Genomic DNA, 17,517 nt, shown 5'->3' with positions numbered 1-17,517 from the left:
GGGTCCAAACTACTATATTTCTCCAGCTCTCAGACAAAATCCCGATAGAACCCCTCAGTACAATATACAAAAAGACACAGACAAGGTGATTTTTTGCGATCACTGCTCTACTATGACTGAGACTGTCAGAAGACTTAACCAGCAGAAAGAGACACTCATCCAAGAAAAAATGAAACTCTTGGAACAAGTAAGACTGTTAGAACAAAGACTACAAGCAGTTACGTTCGAATTAGTACAATCCCAAAGTTCTCCATCTCAGACAAAAATGGATGAGACGGGTGTGCATTCCTCAATGAATGCAAATAGATCCACTATATCGGATAAAGATACAGCTAGTCCGGTTCAAACTGAAGCTGGTAAAGACTCATCAAATCCGTTGATGGCTGTCACTTTGCCAAAAAGTGAAGATGAGGGATGTTCATTTCTCCAGACAAGACGAAGACTACCAAAGACACTGACGCAAAGAGCTACTTCTACCAAGAAAAGCATACTTGCAAAAAAGAAAAAAAAATGACAACATAGAAAGTATAGTTAAAGAGACTTTGGAAAGATTTTTCCAAACAAAAGCAGAACAAGACAAGCATATAATCAAGAACCCTAGTCTAGAATTATCTCCAAGTCCAAGGATGTCACCAGTCCATAGTTCAGAAGAAGGAGATATGGTAAACTTCCAAAATAGTGCATTTCAAGATTCACAAGACCCAAACGACGATGATTCGGGAATGAGTTTTGATTCTATTGCACTACATAATTTAGACACACACACACACACACACACACACACACACACACACACACACACACACACACACACACACACACACACACACACACACACACACACACACACATATATATATATATATATATATATATATATATATATATATATATATATATATATATGTAAAGGAAATAATCAGACAGAGGTAGTGGAGGAAATAATTATGATAAGATAGAAGACTGAAAGATTCGTTGAACAAATGCAACGGCTAGAAGATATTTGCAGAAAAAGAGAGCTTTATTAAAAGTAGCTTTAATAAAGCAGCCACAGTAAATGGACAGATCAGCTAACAGACAAGTAAATAAAGTTTTCTTTTGAAAAAGTTCACGTGCCCAAAGAGCACCCGGCTGAACTCAAAAGATTCTTCAACATTTTGAAATCCGAAGTTAAAGTCCGCCAGACGCCTATAAATAGCAGCATTTGTGGAGAAGCAAAGACATCACGAACAAGAACACCAACCACCTCTCTCTAGAAAACTTCCATATTCCCCTTCTCTTTCATCAAATACTCCAATCCTTTGCCCAGTCAAAAACCTTTGTAATATAAACTCTTATTGTAAAATAGTATTAAGTTTTTTAATACCTACCCCCTAGTGTGAAATAGTTTTTGGAGTTCCCCGAAAGGGAAACCTCTCTCCTTCTTCAAACCATGTAAGTTTATTTACTATGTTTTCTGTACTAATCTCCCTTTTATATAAATTATTTTGTGATTATATGAATATTATGTTTAAGTAATTTCCTTGTCATCATGAATTTGTTATTCTTAGTATATGGTTATTCTCTTAACTTCTTAATAACCTCGATGGATTAACCTGTAAATTCCTAGGTTTTAAAGAGGCCGTTTTAATGTCCAAATGATAAAGGACAATGTTGACCGTGGTTACCGGGGTGTGGTTAAAGAAGACTGTTATTAAGAACAAAGGTTAAGAGAAAGAGATGAACAGTATAACAAGATTCGTGACTGGACAGAGTTCAGATTAAAAAAAAAATGAAAATTTTGGGAGATAGACATAAAATTAATTAGAAATATAACTACATGATAAGAAGAAATATAGGAGTGAGGAAGTACCGAGTAGGATTGTTAAAAATTTATTTGAAACAACATTAATTTCCTGCTTTGTCCTTTGAACTTTTCTTATTGAAAGAACTTATTGAAAAATTTACTACCGTTTTGCTAAACATATAAGTTTTCACTATCGCATGATCTACATTACTCGAACAAGACTAGTAAACCTTAGAAGCTCAAGAAGGATCCTTACCGAACACATTAACTATTTAGACACAGCTTATAGAGGAGAACTGAATAATAATACAGCAGTATTAAGTTTTCGAGATAATCTCCTTTGGGAAATTCATTTTACCGACGACGAGATATTTAGAACTGAAGACTATATTAGACAGCTAGAACAAAAAGTAAAGTGTATGCCTTTAGGTTAATAGATGCAAGATCATTATTTAGAAGTCAAACAAGAATTAAGTAACCTATACCCAGAATATATTAAATTAAGTAGTACCAAAGAAAACCAGTTATATATATATATATATATATATATATATTGGTCAGTTCGGAATTTTACATTGAAATGTAGTATGACGAAATATATATTGGATATAGTATAAAAATAATATATCACAATACGATAAAAAATATGTAAAAATTTCTGTACCATCCCAAGACAATAAGCATTATTTTCAAAGGAAGATACCTTGGTGCATGTTATTTACAGATGACATAGTATTGATTGATGAGACGCGAGACGGAGTTAACGATAAGTTGAAGGTTTGGAGACAGACATTAGAGTCTAAGGGTTTCAGGTTGAGCAGGACTAAAACAGAGTATATGGAGTGCAAGTATAGTGATGCATCTTTGGAGTTGGAGGTATAATTAAAGTGAGTGTCAAGTGTTGAGCTGAATCTGTGCAGTGTGCAAATTGCCTTGCATGGTTCAAGAGCTAAAAATTAGAGCCGTCAATATGGGTTTGGCCTGTGAGGCCGGCCCAACCCAACCCTTTCTGCAGAGTACATATGATACAGGCTGAGTTATGTAACGGAGATATAATTTTGTAGAACTTTGGTTGTGGATGAATGTTAAGTAGAAGAATTCCAAAAGGAAGAAGAAAAGCCTCCATCACTCTTCTCGGTTGCCATAACTGATCTTTGTTTGTTTAACAGGATATTATGGCAGCTCTATATGTTAGTTTCCTTGTTTCTTAAATGCTTAATAATAACATATTATGGTCATTAATATAGGGATTGACATAACTCAGGATTGAGGAGGCAGATGAATCATCATTGTACGTGCAATAAGCTCAATAATCCCTCCGTCATGTAATAAGTGTAGCTTTAGAACCCAACCCATATTTGACCCAACCCGTTTTTGACCCGTATGACGCATTGCGTCCATATCAACAATTTTTCAAAAAAAAAAAAAAAAAAAAAACTGGACACTACACTTCTCCAAACACACGATACCTCTTCTCTTCACCTCCCACCGCTGTCACGCACCACCAGTCCCTCACCGTACGCGAGCAGCTCAGGTAAGTCGTCGTTTTCTCTTTTTCTCCTTTCTCCTTTCTTTCTCTCTCCTCTCTTTCTCTCTCCTCTCTTCTGTCTGGCCGTGAAAGAACACCTCCCAATTCCCCTAGGCTAGGTTTAAGTGAATAAAGACTCGTGAACGAATGTCTTAAAATTTTTTGAAGTTGGTTGGTCTGATATGTTGATTCTTGATGTGTGTGACGATGACAAAGTACGATTCCCGTTATTGGAGCAATTATGGGAGGGTAATTCAAGTGTGCAACTATGTGAGAAGCGAGGTAAAATTGTTGCGATTGAGTTTCAATTGCCGGCGAATTCAGAGTACCGAGGGCAGCTGAGCGACATATATACATCATCATAATATACTAAAAGTGAAAAGTCTTAAAGCTAAAAGTTGAATTACGAAAAAGCCCATAAAAATTGATTGAATTTTTTTTATAATACTAGATAAATTTAAAGTACATTCATAATATATTATGTATAGATGATGTACTTAGTTGCTTGCTTTTAATTTAACTAGTATACGTGCCCGCACAATGCGCGGTCAGTTGGTACGTGTAATCATGAATATATAGGTTTATTGAACATTTTTAAGATTCAGTTTGTTGTAAAATAATGTTATAAAGCTCACTTGAGAGAATGTTAACATATTTAGCACCTCGACATGTTACAATAGTTAATACTTACAATTTGTTAACAATACTATAAATTTTTTTAAATACTTTTTATTTTTCTCGTTCCATATTTATTGTGTTTTCATTTTTAATTACTTTATCATACGATTATTTATTACGTTTTCCCTTATGTCCTTGCCCATCACGCCTCTTTTAATATAATATAAATAATCATTTTGTACTCCTTAACAATATTTATTGCAACATTTCACTTTTATCGCACAAGAAAAAAAGAACATTCAATTAATATAATGTCTATGAAGAAAGGTAGCCCTACTTGCTTACTTTCTCTCTTCTAATCGAATACTTATCAACCTGCACATTGTTTAAATTATTGAATGTTCAAAGGTTTGAAAGTGCAATCACAAAAGTGGATACAATATATCCAAAGTTTTCAGATTTAATTTCTATTATTAGATTAACTGGAAAGTTAAACTATTTGATCTGCGAACTCTGATAAGAAGGCTAACAGCAAAGCAAACTTCTTTTTCCCCCAACTTAAATTATGTAGTAATCTTGTGTTATGTGCAATAACATTTATAGGTTTATTAATGAATCATTATAATTTTTTAATAATTGGTTCATAAGTTACTCATAGATTCCAGGCTAAGATTATCAAACAATATATTATTTTATTGATTTTCTATATGTAATTTAAATGAATTCCTGAAGGTTACCAAATATATATAAGTTACCAATTATTTATATTATATATTAAAGAAAACAAATTATAAAAAATTATTATTTTATTTAAATCTAATAATAATTTTTGTCGTACCTCTTAATATATTTAAAGGGATAAATATGAACTATGAAAATTAATTATCTATATAATAAAATTTTAGCGACATCGTTGAAGTAAAACCTAATTCTGAATTTTATACTGAAATTCGAAATAATAATCAATTCATATATATATATATATATATATATATGAACAGCAAAGGACATAATTTTTAACTTTAATTGGTTAAGATAGCAAAAATAGTTTTTATCTGTGAAAACTATTATCTTTAATTAAAATTCAAGAAAAAGTTATCTTTCAATTCATGTTAAAAAATTTACTCACGTTCATGTCAAAGTCAAATAATTAAGTCTTATCTTTATATATTTTATAGTGAAACATCTACAGAAAATTCATTTGTTATTATAAAATCTATCAATAATTTATAACAGATCAAGAGTTTCTAAAGGTAGAGATTCTGTAAGCTGGCACGTAGCCGTACACTGTCATATAGGAGTAACTTTTAATAAAATTAAAAAGCTCCTGGCGAAACACAACATTTATTGTTCTAATGAATAATTCAGGTAACTCGTTAATAACACTCTCTGCTACACAAAATATTTGCACACTAAGTTGTGTAATTTTTAGTTTATACTTGTGTTAAGATCTTTACAAAATGACATCCACATAAACACTTATAATAATGAAATAAACAAACTAAATTTGATATAAGTTTAATACAATTCCACTTATCGAGACAATTTTCTCTAATAGGGCATACCGAAAACTTTCCTACTTGTTCGTTCCAAAATAAAAAATAGAACTTAGTCGAGTTAATAAAGTCAATAAAACTCCATCTCCATAAACCCGCGTAACTATTGGTGGTACAAGTAACTATTTGAGGTATTCATTTCATTACAGTCTAAATACAGGTATTTGAGGTATTCATTTTCATTACAGTTTTTGGGACTCTGTTATTTTCTTCTTCTTCTTTTTTTCTTTTTTTTTTCTGAGGGCTGGTTATTCAAATAAATTTGTGTACTACTGTCCATTGTGTTGGGAATTCAGAATATGAGAGCTAACGTGTTAAAATTCCACTGGACGTAGATTTGGTTATTAATCTCTTCTTCTTCTTTTTTTCTTTTGAAATATACGTACTTATATTTATGAGATGCGTGATTACTAAAATAATTAGCAATATTGTTTATAGGTTATAACATTTAATTTAAAGAATTCTCAAAATAATTTTGGTACCAAAAAATATGTTCTTACAAAATAATAATAACAATCATATATATATTAAAGTTAAGCATAAATAAGGTGATGTATGTGGCAACTTCCTATGCCATATATCCATTTATTTTTTTCTCCTTTTTTTGAATTTTTTCCTCATTTCAAAATTAATGTGCTATATATTCAAAAGCTAAAAATCACTCTTGAATTTTATTAATTACACCTCAATTATTTTTAGAGGAAATTAGTTAAAGAGGGTCATTACAATATGAATAGAGGTATATGACCCTCAGTATACATGGCGATCTGTTATATTTTGCAAGGGGCATTTCCTCAATTTTAATATAATTGGCAATAAAGTCTATCCACCTAACGAAATACTAATGCAGCCTATATACCTTGCCCATCTGCCTTTCCTAATTGAAAACTCAAACTACGCTGAATACAGTGTACAGTTACAATATTAAATTAAATTCTGCATTAAATTATGCATGTAAGAGTCTTGAAAACTTAAAATAAATGGCCATAACCAAATCGAAGAACTTGAAGGGTTCTTCACCAAATGTTGAGCCCCAGTATATATACACATGCTTAGCATTTGATGATACACTTTCATTTAGTCTGCTTAGGCCATAACTGATTTTCATTTAAATCTGATCATTAATCCCATTTCAAATTAAAAAGCACTTAATACATCATATCAATCTAATAAATGTAAACTTACCGTTATCTTCCTTGTGACTTGTGAGTAATTACTCATTTATTTTTCCAATTTTTATGTATCACATTCTGTTTTATTTAATCCCAATTATGCCTAGAACTCTAACTTGCGTACATTAGTTAGCAGCAGCTTAACAGTCACATATTCAGCGGCCTTTAAATATTGGCATCACTCACACACCCATTTTTCACTTCAAAACAAGCTTTGCATTTTAGGTTTCGTGCCTATATATGTCATAGTGAAGCTCTTTCTTCTTTTATTGCTCTTTTTCGTTTTTATTGTCTTTTTGTTTTATTTTCTTGTGGGATATTGCTTAACTTGCATAAGAAATTGCAGGATTGGGATGAGTTCATTTCACTGAAGAAGCTCAAGCTAATAGTTAATTATCTCTAGGTTCGTTTTAATTTTTTGGGAAAGTTTTATTTTTATTTGTTATTGGAGATTCATATTATATTATATTATATTTTGGACATATTATTTAGCCTTTTTTTTGTTGCATCATAATTCCGTATTTATACTTTAGCTAATACTTTGTAGGTTGTTGGATGCCAAAAAAGACGAGGCAGTAACACATAGAGGAATATAAACTGATAACTCATGCCAAATGCATATCATCTTAATTACTGAAGAATATAAACTGATAACGCATGTAATTAGCAAGTAAAAGCAGGAAACTGAATGTCACTAATAACATAAAACATTTCGGGCCTCAGCATTTCTTAAAATAACATGCGACATAAGCAATAATATCAAAACACGGATTAATCGAGAAGGTACCAAGAGATGTATGCGATTATATCTGTGCATTTTTATGCAGTGTATATCGTGTGTTAAAGTTTGTGTTTTGTGGGGTGAGTGTTTGGTGAGAGCGTGGCGAGAAAATAGGGAATGAGGGCATGCAAATGGGTTGAGTTAGGTTAGGTTTTTTTATTTTTTATTATCTCAATTTAATTTTTTTACTCTTTCAAAACAATTTGAAAATTCTATATCGTCCTAAAATTGAGTGGCATCGGTTCCGTCTTTCTTGCCACTTCCTTTCTGTCCTATTTCCTTCTTAAACCACCTTCTCTTTTTTTTCTTTTTTTCTTTTCCCCCTTCATTTTTCCTTTTCCTAAGTAGAATTTAAAAGAAAATGAATTACAAATTTTTAAAACTTAAACGTGGAAAAGTTGTATCACTTGATCCGGCAGTTTTTTTTTTTTTAAATATTCTATTTTAAATTGGTAACTTCCCAACTTAAAATAGAATATAGAGATGTATATAAATATTAATTGTTTTTAAATTCAAATTCAAAGACAATAACTAATAGCTAATTATTAACTAATTAACTATTTTTTGTTTTCAAACTACCACTTGTCATAATCCTACGCTGCCACTTGTCACAATCCTAAGGCAAACTATCCTCTTTTTAATAGATATATATAGAATATAGATATATAGATATAGATATAGAAGATGATAAAAATCCCAACGTGGCTCTTCGAATGGGAGTTACAATGTTGAAATTCATGTATCTATTTTTTCTTTTATATTATTTTTAATAGCCAACAAAGTCTCTAAATACAATTCATCAACTTTTCCTCTTCCCCATAATTGTTTCTTTAATAGATATATTAATATTTATTTATGTGCTCTTTCAAGACATTGAAAAAATTGAAAAGACACTTTTCATTATCAAAGTTCCTCTTATATATTCATTTTTTCAGACTACAAGAATGCAAAGAATACTAAAAGCAATACACAATAGTGAAGAGTCCTCAAGCTCTCAAGATAAATCCGTTTAAGAAGTCTTTTTTTGTCTTCAAACAGGTCTCTTTTATTTTATTTTATTTCTTTTGTAATTTTAAATTTAAATTTTTGATGAACTTTTTGTTCTCTTATAACTAACACGATTCTTTTTTCACACAATTGTTATAGTAAAGCTATATATGAGATGTTAAAAAAATCTGCATATTTGAAATTAAAGTTCTTTGTTGTTTAGTGTATTTTTGTTCTCTCTTATGCAACAAAAATACTCTCTGTTGACATTTATTTTTAGCTTTTTGAAGAACTTATAGAAAAAGAGTATATGAGGCAACCAGAGATTAAATCATCTATATATCCAAAGCAAGAGAGCTGTGTAAGTCCTATAGAAATGATTGATGGTCTCCCTTATACTAGATTGAACTTGATACTCTCTTAAAATAATTCAGAGGAAATAGTTTCTGTCTAATATTTTCATGCACTTTGTAATTTCATATTTCTTAATTGCCGATAATTATTTAGATATGATTTTTAACAAAAAAAAAGTAATAAATGGAATTTAAGAACATCAAGAAAAGGTAGTCATTCTTATTACTTTTTCAATATGAAAATGAAAAAAAAAATCAAAAATCAAAAGGTCGTTTTATTCAAAACCCCAATTGTGACATCCCTTTTCTTACACTTTGCACCTCGGAACGCACCCTACTTATAGAGATAAACGCGATTTCACATCTTATTAACCCGAAGTAGTTGGGGAGTTATTCAATATATTTTGTCGAGGACATGGGATAAACAGACGAACATATCTTTGTTTTATTCTCTTAGACAAATTTGAAAATATTAGATTGGTCGTATTTGATTTTACTGATTCGTTTGTTTGTTTTTTTTTTTTTTTTTTTTGTGTGTGTGTTTTGCTATTGAAGACTACTAATATATTCTAATTTATTGAACGATATATAACTGTAGAAAATAAAAAAGGGTCAGATAAGAATATTGGTGTGATCAAGATAATGTGAGTTGATGTATGTAATTGCAATAATAGAGAATGTTTGTCAATTTCTGTAGTAACGTTCTTTACTAGGTTTCAGTAATAGTTAAGTTATGAGCCTTTTACAATTAAAACTTGGATTGATTTCGGATGTTACTATCCATCCTTTTGACATTAATATTACATTGTTATGGATTTCAAACCATTGATGCCGGGTTTATACTTTCTACTTTAAAATTTTTGTTACTCATGATTACATTCTAGTTTTAATCATAATTACATTACTTTAAAACATTGTATGTACTACCTGACATGGGACTAGTATTAGCTAAAGCAGGGCAGGAAGACAAGTAGTAGTTATGGTACTCGACTGGAAAAGAAGAATTCGCAAAAGAGTAGCCCCAAACAGCCCGAACCCCAACTTACCTTCTTTTTTACTTTTCCTTACACTTTTGACGACAGGTCGTCTACTTTCTAACAAAGTTCCAAATGTCAAATTAACGAATGAATCGGCCCGCTTAATTATATATCCTTTTTTGCTAAATGGAAACTGTACAGCTCATTACAGAAAGGGGGACTGGAGACTACAAAACTGGACAGATGGCCTAGATCCCAACCAGTAGCATCTATACATCAAGGCACCTAAAAATAAAACCAAACACCATTAGCTGGGGTACCAATTTAGCTCCTGCAGCCTCCTAGAAAGTCTTGGTTTCAAACTACTGTTGAAGAACACATCCTAACAGTGGCGGAATCAGAATTTATGCCAAGGAGGTTCAAAAATATAAAGAAGTCATAAATGAAAAAGCTAAGGAGGTTCAACGTCTACTATATATACATAAAAAATAATTTTTACCTTGTATATACAGTGTAATTTTTCGCCGAAGGGGGTTGAACCCCCTGGGCTCTTACTAGGTCCGCCACTGCATCCTAAATGATCCTCTTAACAATAACAGCTACAACAATTCTCTTTTTTCCTTGAAACACAATTAGATATCTCTCTTGCTACAAGTGAAAAATGGCACCTGAATGGGACATCCTATAAATGGTTGCATTACTAGAATTAGTATTGCAATGTGTTTCAAGCCACTGGCACTCCTCTGACCACTCCAATGCCTGCCTAATTACTCCTTGACACCCGAATTTTGTTCCACATAATTTTCAAGAGAATTTTCTTCTCTTTTCATTCTTTTATAGTTCTTTGCTCTTTCCAAGTTAATTTATAGTGCTACTCAAGTTCTTTGCTCTGATTCTTTCTTTTGCAGTGAAAACGATGAAACAAACTGAGGATTCTCTTCAAAATGTTGTGACATGGAAGCTTGACAATAGAGTAAAGGATGCGGTCCAAGATTGTTGTCTACATAAGTTTGCTTCTTCTCTGACTTGTACTAATATTAAGATGAGCTTTGTGGGTGAATTTATTGGAAAATATAGGATAATTACATAGCATAATTAACATTACTATATATTTATATTTAGTAGCTATAGTTTAAAATAATTACATTCCATAGCTAATAATTATATGTTAAATACAACTTATAGCTATATATATATACAAAGTAAAATACCCCATCATCACATTATTCACTTCCAACCCAATCCTCCCATCTCTCTCTCCCCTCTCCCCCACCCCTGCTCTGCCGCCGGCCACCGTGACCTTTCTCTAGCAAACTTTTACGGTCAAATCCGGTCAGATCTTGGCCGGATCTGACCGGATATACATCAGATCTTTACCGATTGGCCTCTCGTCCTTCTCCAGCGAACTTTGACGGGCAGATCTTGGCCGGATCTGACCGGATATAAATCAGATCTTCACCGATTGGCCTTCCATCCTTCTCCGGCGAACTTTGACGGTCAGATCTGGTCAAATCTTTGTCGGATCTGACCGGATATACATCAGATCTTCACCGTCGACAAGTGTTGCTTTGTCGGAGTCTAGCCGACGGTGGCTTTTCCGGTCAAATTCCGGTACCGGATATGAAAAATCACGTTTCTTTTTCAGTGTATTCATTAATTTTTTAGCATACAATTCATTGTATTCATTAATGTTTTCGTTGTATTTGTTGTATATTTACCGTGTATACAATGTTTTTCGCTTGTATTTGTTAATTGTTTGGTGTATCTATGTTGTATACAGTATTTTTCGCCTGTATATGTTGTATACATATCGGAAAATATGATGTATTTGTGTAATTATTGGTGTATATGTATTCAGTTTTTTACTTGTTGTATTCATGAATAAAATAAGCCAATTTATGAATACAGATAATTATTTCATGAATACAGTGCGAAAAAAATTATTTTAGTCATGAATACAGCGAAAACAAAAATTGAATACAGCGAAAAAAATGAATACAACAAACAAAAAAGTAGCTACGAGCTGTAAATAAGCAAAATGTTGCTATGCCAGATTTTTAACCCTTAAAATGCAGTCATTTATGAAATTTTCCCGAAAATATAATGAACATAAAAAAGCCTTTATAATAGAGGGCCAAAGTTTAGCTCTGGGATTAGACGATGTTTATATGTTGACTGGACTACCGCTTAATGGTGATCCAGTAGTTGGTGGAAATATGGAAGACCCTGAAAAAATATGCATTGCTTGTTAGGAAAAAAAAAAAAACAGATAAGGGGAAAAAGGAAAGAAAGAGTCAGGTTCTCTTTATGTAAAAGCAAAGTGTTTGCGGGAAAAAAAAATGAATCTGTCCCTGAAGATGAAGAAACTATAAATTTTTGCATCGGGGCATATTACCTTAATATTATAGGTTGTATAGTTTGCCCTGGAGGGTCAAAGATTTGAAGTGTCATTAGATGTTTTATACATGTTGGAAACACGAATACGAACATCATAAATAGTTTTGCGTAGGGATCAACTGTTTGGGCCCACACGCAGTGGGCTCTGCATATGCATGACGGAGTCAAATTCCGTGCAAGTTCTCTTCTTATCCAGGTAAAAAAATATCTTTCAGGGTAGAATTAAGATGATTCCTTAGATATTATGTGGAGGCTCCAATAACAAAGGAGGGATTATTTTGGGTGTTTCCTCCTTTATATTGTATGTGTCTATTTTATTGTATATTTAACTTTTCCTTTTTCTTTTTGCTTTTCTTTGTAGCTATTTGCGATGGAGCAGCTCCCCAAAATGACAAAATCTTTGCTCGGCGATGATTTTCAGTTACCAAGCAGGGTCCCCCCTTACTGGGGGGTGGACGAAGCTTGTGGAACCTTTCAACCACAACACTATATCAGCTGAACTTAATTGGAAGAGAAATTTAAGGTTAATGCTAAACTTTTTTGTAGTTTTTTTTTCCTTAGTTCACATTAATGCTAAACATTTTCTGGTGTGAAACAAGAATATTATAGCAAGATAGGATTGATCGAAAGAAATTAAAGAGAGATATACACAAAGTAATTCAAACAATTAAAAGATGTAATGGTAATACTAACCAAAACACCACTTAATTGAGAAATTAAGTACATCTAATCTATTAGAATGCTCAAGAAGGTAGTAACCTACTTGCAAATTCTAGGACAAATGTTGAAATGCAACAAAGGGTTTTCAACCTCTCCAAAGAGATATAATTTTTCGTATATAATAAACTAACTAGAACACCCTAATTACTTACTATTTATACTAAGGGCTAAAAATCGCAGAAAGACATGATTGCCCTTCATTAAAATTACAAGCCTAAAGGGATAAAGTCTTTAACACATTGAATATCTTTAAGTCCTCCATGTTGGAGCCTTCCAAATATTCCATATTCATCTATAAAGCTTGTAAAGCTTTAAGATCACTATCTCGACTCCTTGTGAAAGGCTTCCTTGGTATGTTTCTTGATACACACTCACAGAATTAGAAAGAGAACAAGCTTAGCCTAAGGAATAAATGTATTGAATTGCTCCTGAACAACTTGAGCTAATGCGTGATGAACAAAGAAAAACAGAGAGAGAAGAAGATAGAATTCTATCGATTTCAATTGTCTAAATGTTACAGCTGGGATTACATCTATATAAAGGAAACAGTTGAATGAAAGAAGGTTCCAGAATTTAGTTATAACTAACCTCCTAACAACCCTAACTAACTTCTTAACAACCTAACAACTAACAGCCACAGTCATGTGCATTGCTTATATTTGATACTACTTGATTAGAATTGTAACTAAAATACAAAAATGAAAATCCAGCTCGATCAATATTGTTGGACTCATATCATTTCTTGAAGTAGGGACACCTTGATCTATATCATGTTCTGATCTCTTTGTAGGTTGAGCATACTCCTTATAAACGGTTCCAAGATAATGAAGAGTTTAAGAGGGCTCATCCTGCAACTTGGAAGAACCTAGAGCTCTGTGCTGGCAATTTCAGTTGCATATGTTTAGATAGAAAGGCACTCTATGACTACCGAAACAGTGTCCAACTCGATCTTCCATTGATTAAAGTTCCAGATGAAAATGAAATCAAAAGAAAGTGAAGGAGTGGAACAACTGCTTATATTAATTTTAAAGATAAGTATGCAGAGGATATAAAAAATTGGAAGGAAAAAGAAAAAACCATTTAGTAGCGAGATTCCATATATCTCTTCATTCAAACGCTGTGGTGATCAGCGGGATGAGGGTGCTTAGAGCAAGCCAGTTGGTAATTCCACACATAGTTATGAGCTTGATTTATCTTCACTTCCTACCACTGCCCACTCTTTTCCTCATACTCCAGTTGATCCCGAGGATGGTCATCATGGCAATGACAGCAGTTTTCTTGGTGATGATGTCGGAGGAGTGGAATGTGATTTTCAAGATGATTAAGAGGTTGTTGCTAATGATGATGCTGGAAGAGGAGATCAGCATTATGATGATCTCCAGGACGACACACCTACCACTGCCCACTCTTCCCCTTATACTCTAGTTGATCCTGAGGATGGTCATCATGGTGATGATGATAGTTTTCTCGGTGATGTTGTTGGAGGAGTAGGGTGTGATTTTCAAGATGATCCAGAGGTTATTGCTGATAATGATGCTGGAAGAGGAGATTAACATTTTGATAATCTTCAGGACGACACACCTACCACTGCCCACACTTCCCCTCATACTCCTGTTGATCCTGAGGATGGTCATTATGGAGATGATGATAGTTTTCTCAGTGATGTTGGAGGAGTAGGGTGTGACGACCATCCTCAGGATCAACTGGAGTATGAGGGGAAGTGTGGGCAGTGGTAGGTGTGTCGTTCTGAAGATCACCATAATGCTGATCTCCTCTTCCAGCATCATCATCTGCTACAACCTCTTGATTATCTTGAAAATCACACCCTACTCCTCCGACATCATCACCAAGAAAACTGTCATCATCACCATGATGACCATCCTAAGGATCAACTGGAGTATGAGGGGAAGAGTAGGCAGTGGTAGGTGTGTCGTCTTGAAGATCATCATAATGCTGATCTCCTCTTCCAGCATCATCATATGCTACAACCTCTTGATCATCTTGAATATCACACCCTACTCCTCCGACATCATCACCGAGAAAACTGTCATCATCACCATGATGTCCATCCTCAGGATCAACTGGAGTATGAGGGGAAGAGTGGGAAGTGGTAGGAAGTGAAGATAAATCAAGCTCATAACTATGTGTGGAAGTACAAGCTGGCTTGCTCTGAGCACCCTCATCCTGCTGATCACCACAGAGTTTAAATGAAGAGATATATGGAATCTCGCTGCTAAATGTTTTTTTTCTTTTTCCATCCATTTTTTTATATCCTCTGCATACTTATCTTTAAAATTAATATAAGTAGTTGTTCCACTCCTCCACTTTCTTTTGATTTCATTTTCATCTGGAACTTTAATCAATGGAAGACTGAGCTGGACACTGTACCTTCGGTAGTCATAGAGTTACTTTCTATCTAAACATATGCAATTGAAAGTACCAGCACAGAGCTCTAGGTTCTTCCAAGTTGCAGGATGAGCCCTCTTAAACCCTTCATTATCTTGGAACCGTTTATAAGGAGTATGCTCAACCTACAAAGAGATCAGAACATGATTTAGATCAAGGTGTCCCTACTTCAAGAAATGATATGAGTCCAACAATATTGATCGAACTGGATTTTCATTTCTGTATTTTAGTTACAATTCTAATCTAAGTAGTATCAAATATAAGCAGTGCACATGACTGCGGCTGTTAGTTGTTAGGTTGTTAAGAAGTTAGTTTAGGGCTGTTAGAAGGTTAGTTATAACTGACTTCTGGAACCTTCTTTCATTCAACTGTTTCCTTTATATAGATGTAATCCCAGCTGTAACATTTGGACAATTGAAATCGATAGAATCCTATCTTTTTCAATCTCTGTTTTTCTTTGTTCATCGCGCATTAGCTCAAGCTATTCAGGAGCAATTCAGTCCATTTGTTCCTTAGGCTAAGCTTGTTCTCTTTCTAATTCTGTAAGTGCATATCAAGACACATACCAAGGAGGCCTTTCACAAGGAGTCAAGCTAGTGATCTTAAAGCTTTATGGATGAATATGGAATATTTGGAAGGCTCCAACATTGAGGACTTAAAGATATTCAATGTGTTAAAGACTTTATCCCTTTAGGCTTGTAATTTTAATGAGGGGCAATCATGTCTTTCTATGACTTTTAGCCCTTAGTATAAATAGTAAGTAATTAGGGTGTTCTAGTTAGTTTATGATATATGAAAAATTGTATCTCTTTGGAGAGCTTGAAAACCCTTTGTTGCATATTTCAACATTTGTCCTAGAATTTGCAAGTAGGTTACTACCTTCTTGCGGATTCTAATAGATTAGATGCACTTATTTTCCCAATTAAGTGGTGTTTTGGTTACTATTAGCATTACATCTTTTAATTGTTTGAATTTCTTTGTATATATCTCTCTTTAATTTCTTTCTATCAATTCCTATCTTGCTATAATATTCTTGTTTCACATCAGAAAATGTTTAGCATTAATGTGAACCAAGGAAAAAAAAAATACAAAAAAGTTTAGTAGTAACCTTAAATTTCTCTTCCAATTTAAGTTCAGCTGATATAGTGTTGTGGTTGAAAGGTTCCATAAGCTTAGTCCACCCCCTAGCAAGGGGAACCCTGCTTGGCAACTGAAAATCATCGCCGAGCAAAGACTTTGTCATTTCGGGGAGGTGATCCACCGCAAATAGCTATAAAGAAAAGCAAAAAGAAAAAGGAAAAGTTAAATATACAATAAAATAGACACATACAATATAAAGGAGGAAACACCCAAAATAATCCCTCCTTTGTTATTGGAGCCTCCACATAATATCTAAGGAATCATCTTAATTCTACCCTGAAAGATTTACCTAATAAGAAGAGAACTTGCACGGAATTTGACTCCGTCATGCATATGCAGAGCCCACTGTGTGTGGGCCCAAACAACTGATCCCCACACAAAACTATTTATGATGTTCGTATATGTGTTTCCAACATGTATAAAAAATTTAATGACACTGCAAATCTTGACCCTCCAGGGCAAACTATACAACCTATAATATTAAGGTAATATGCCCTGATATAAAAATCTATATTTTCTTCATCTTCAGGGACAGATTCAATTTTTTCCCGCAAACAGTTTGCTTTTACATAAAGAGACCCTGACTCTTTTTTTTTTTTTTTTTTCCCTTATCGGTTTTTTTTCCTAACAAGTCAATGCATATTTTTTCAGGGTCTTCCATATTTCCACCAACTACTGGATCACCATTAAGCGGTAGTCCTGTTAACATATAAACATCGTCTAATGCTAGAGCTAAACTTTGGTCACCTATTATAAAGGATTTTTTATGTTCATTATATTTTCCAATAAATTCACCCACAAAGCTCATCTAATATTAGTACAAGTCAGAGAAGAAGCAAACTTATGTAGACAACAATCTTGGACCGCATCCTTTACTCTATTGTCAAGCTTCCATGTCACAACATTTTGAAGAGAATCCACAGTTTGTTTCATCGTTTTCACTGCAAAAGAAAGAATCAGAGCAAAGAACTTGAGTAGCACTATACATTAACTTGAACAGAGCAAAGAACTATAAAAGAATGAAAAGAGAAGAAAATTCTGCGGAACAAAATCCGGGTGTTGCAAGGAGTAATTAGGCAGGCATTGGAGTGGTCAG

Source organism: Lycium barbarum, chromosome 7, assembly GCF_019175385.1.
Source record: "Lycium barbarum isolate Lr01 chromosome 7, ASM1917538v2, whole genome shotgun sequence".
Classification (NCBI taxonomy): domain Eukaryota; kingdom Viridiplantae; phylum Streptophyta; class Magnoliopsida; order Solanales; family Solanaceae; genus Lycium; species Lycium barbarum.
This window is presented reverse-complemented; position numbering follows the sequence as displayed.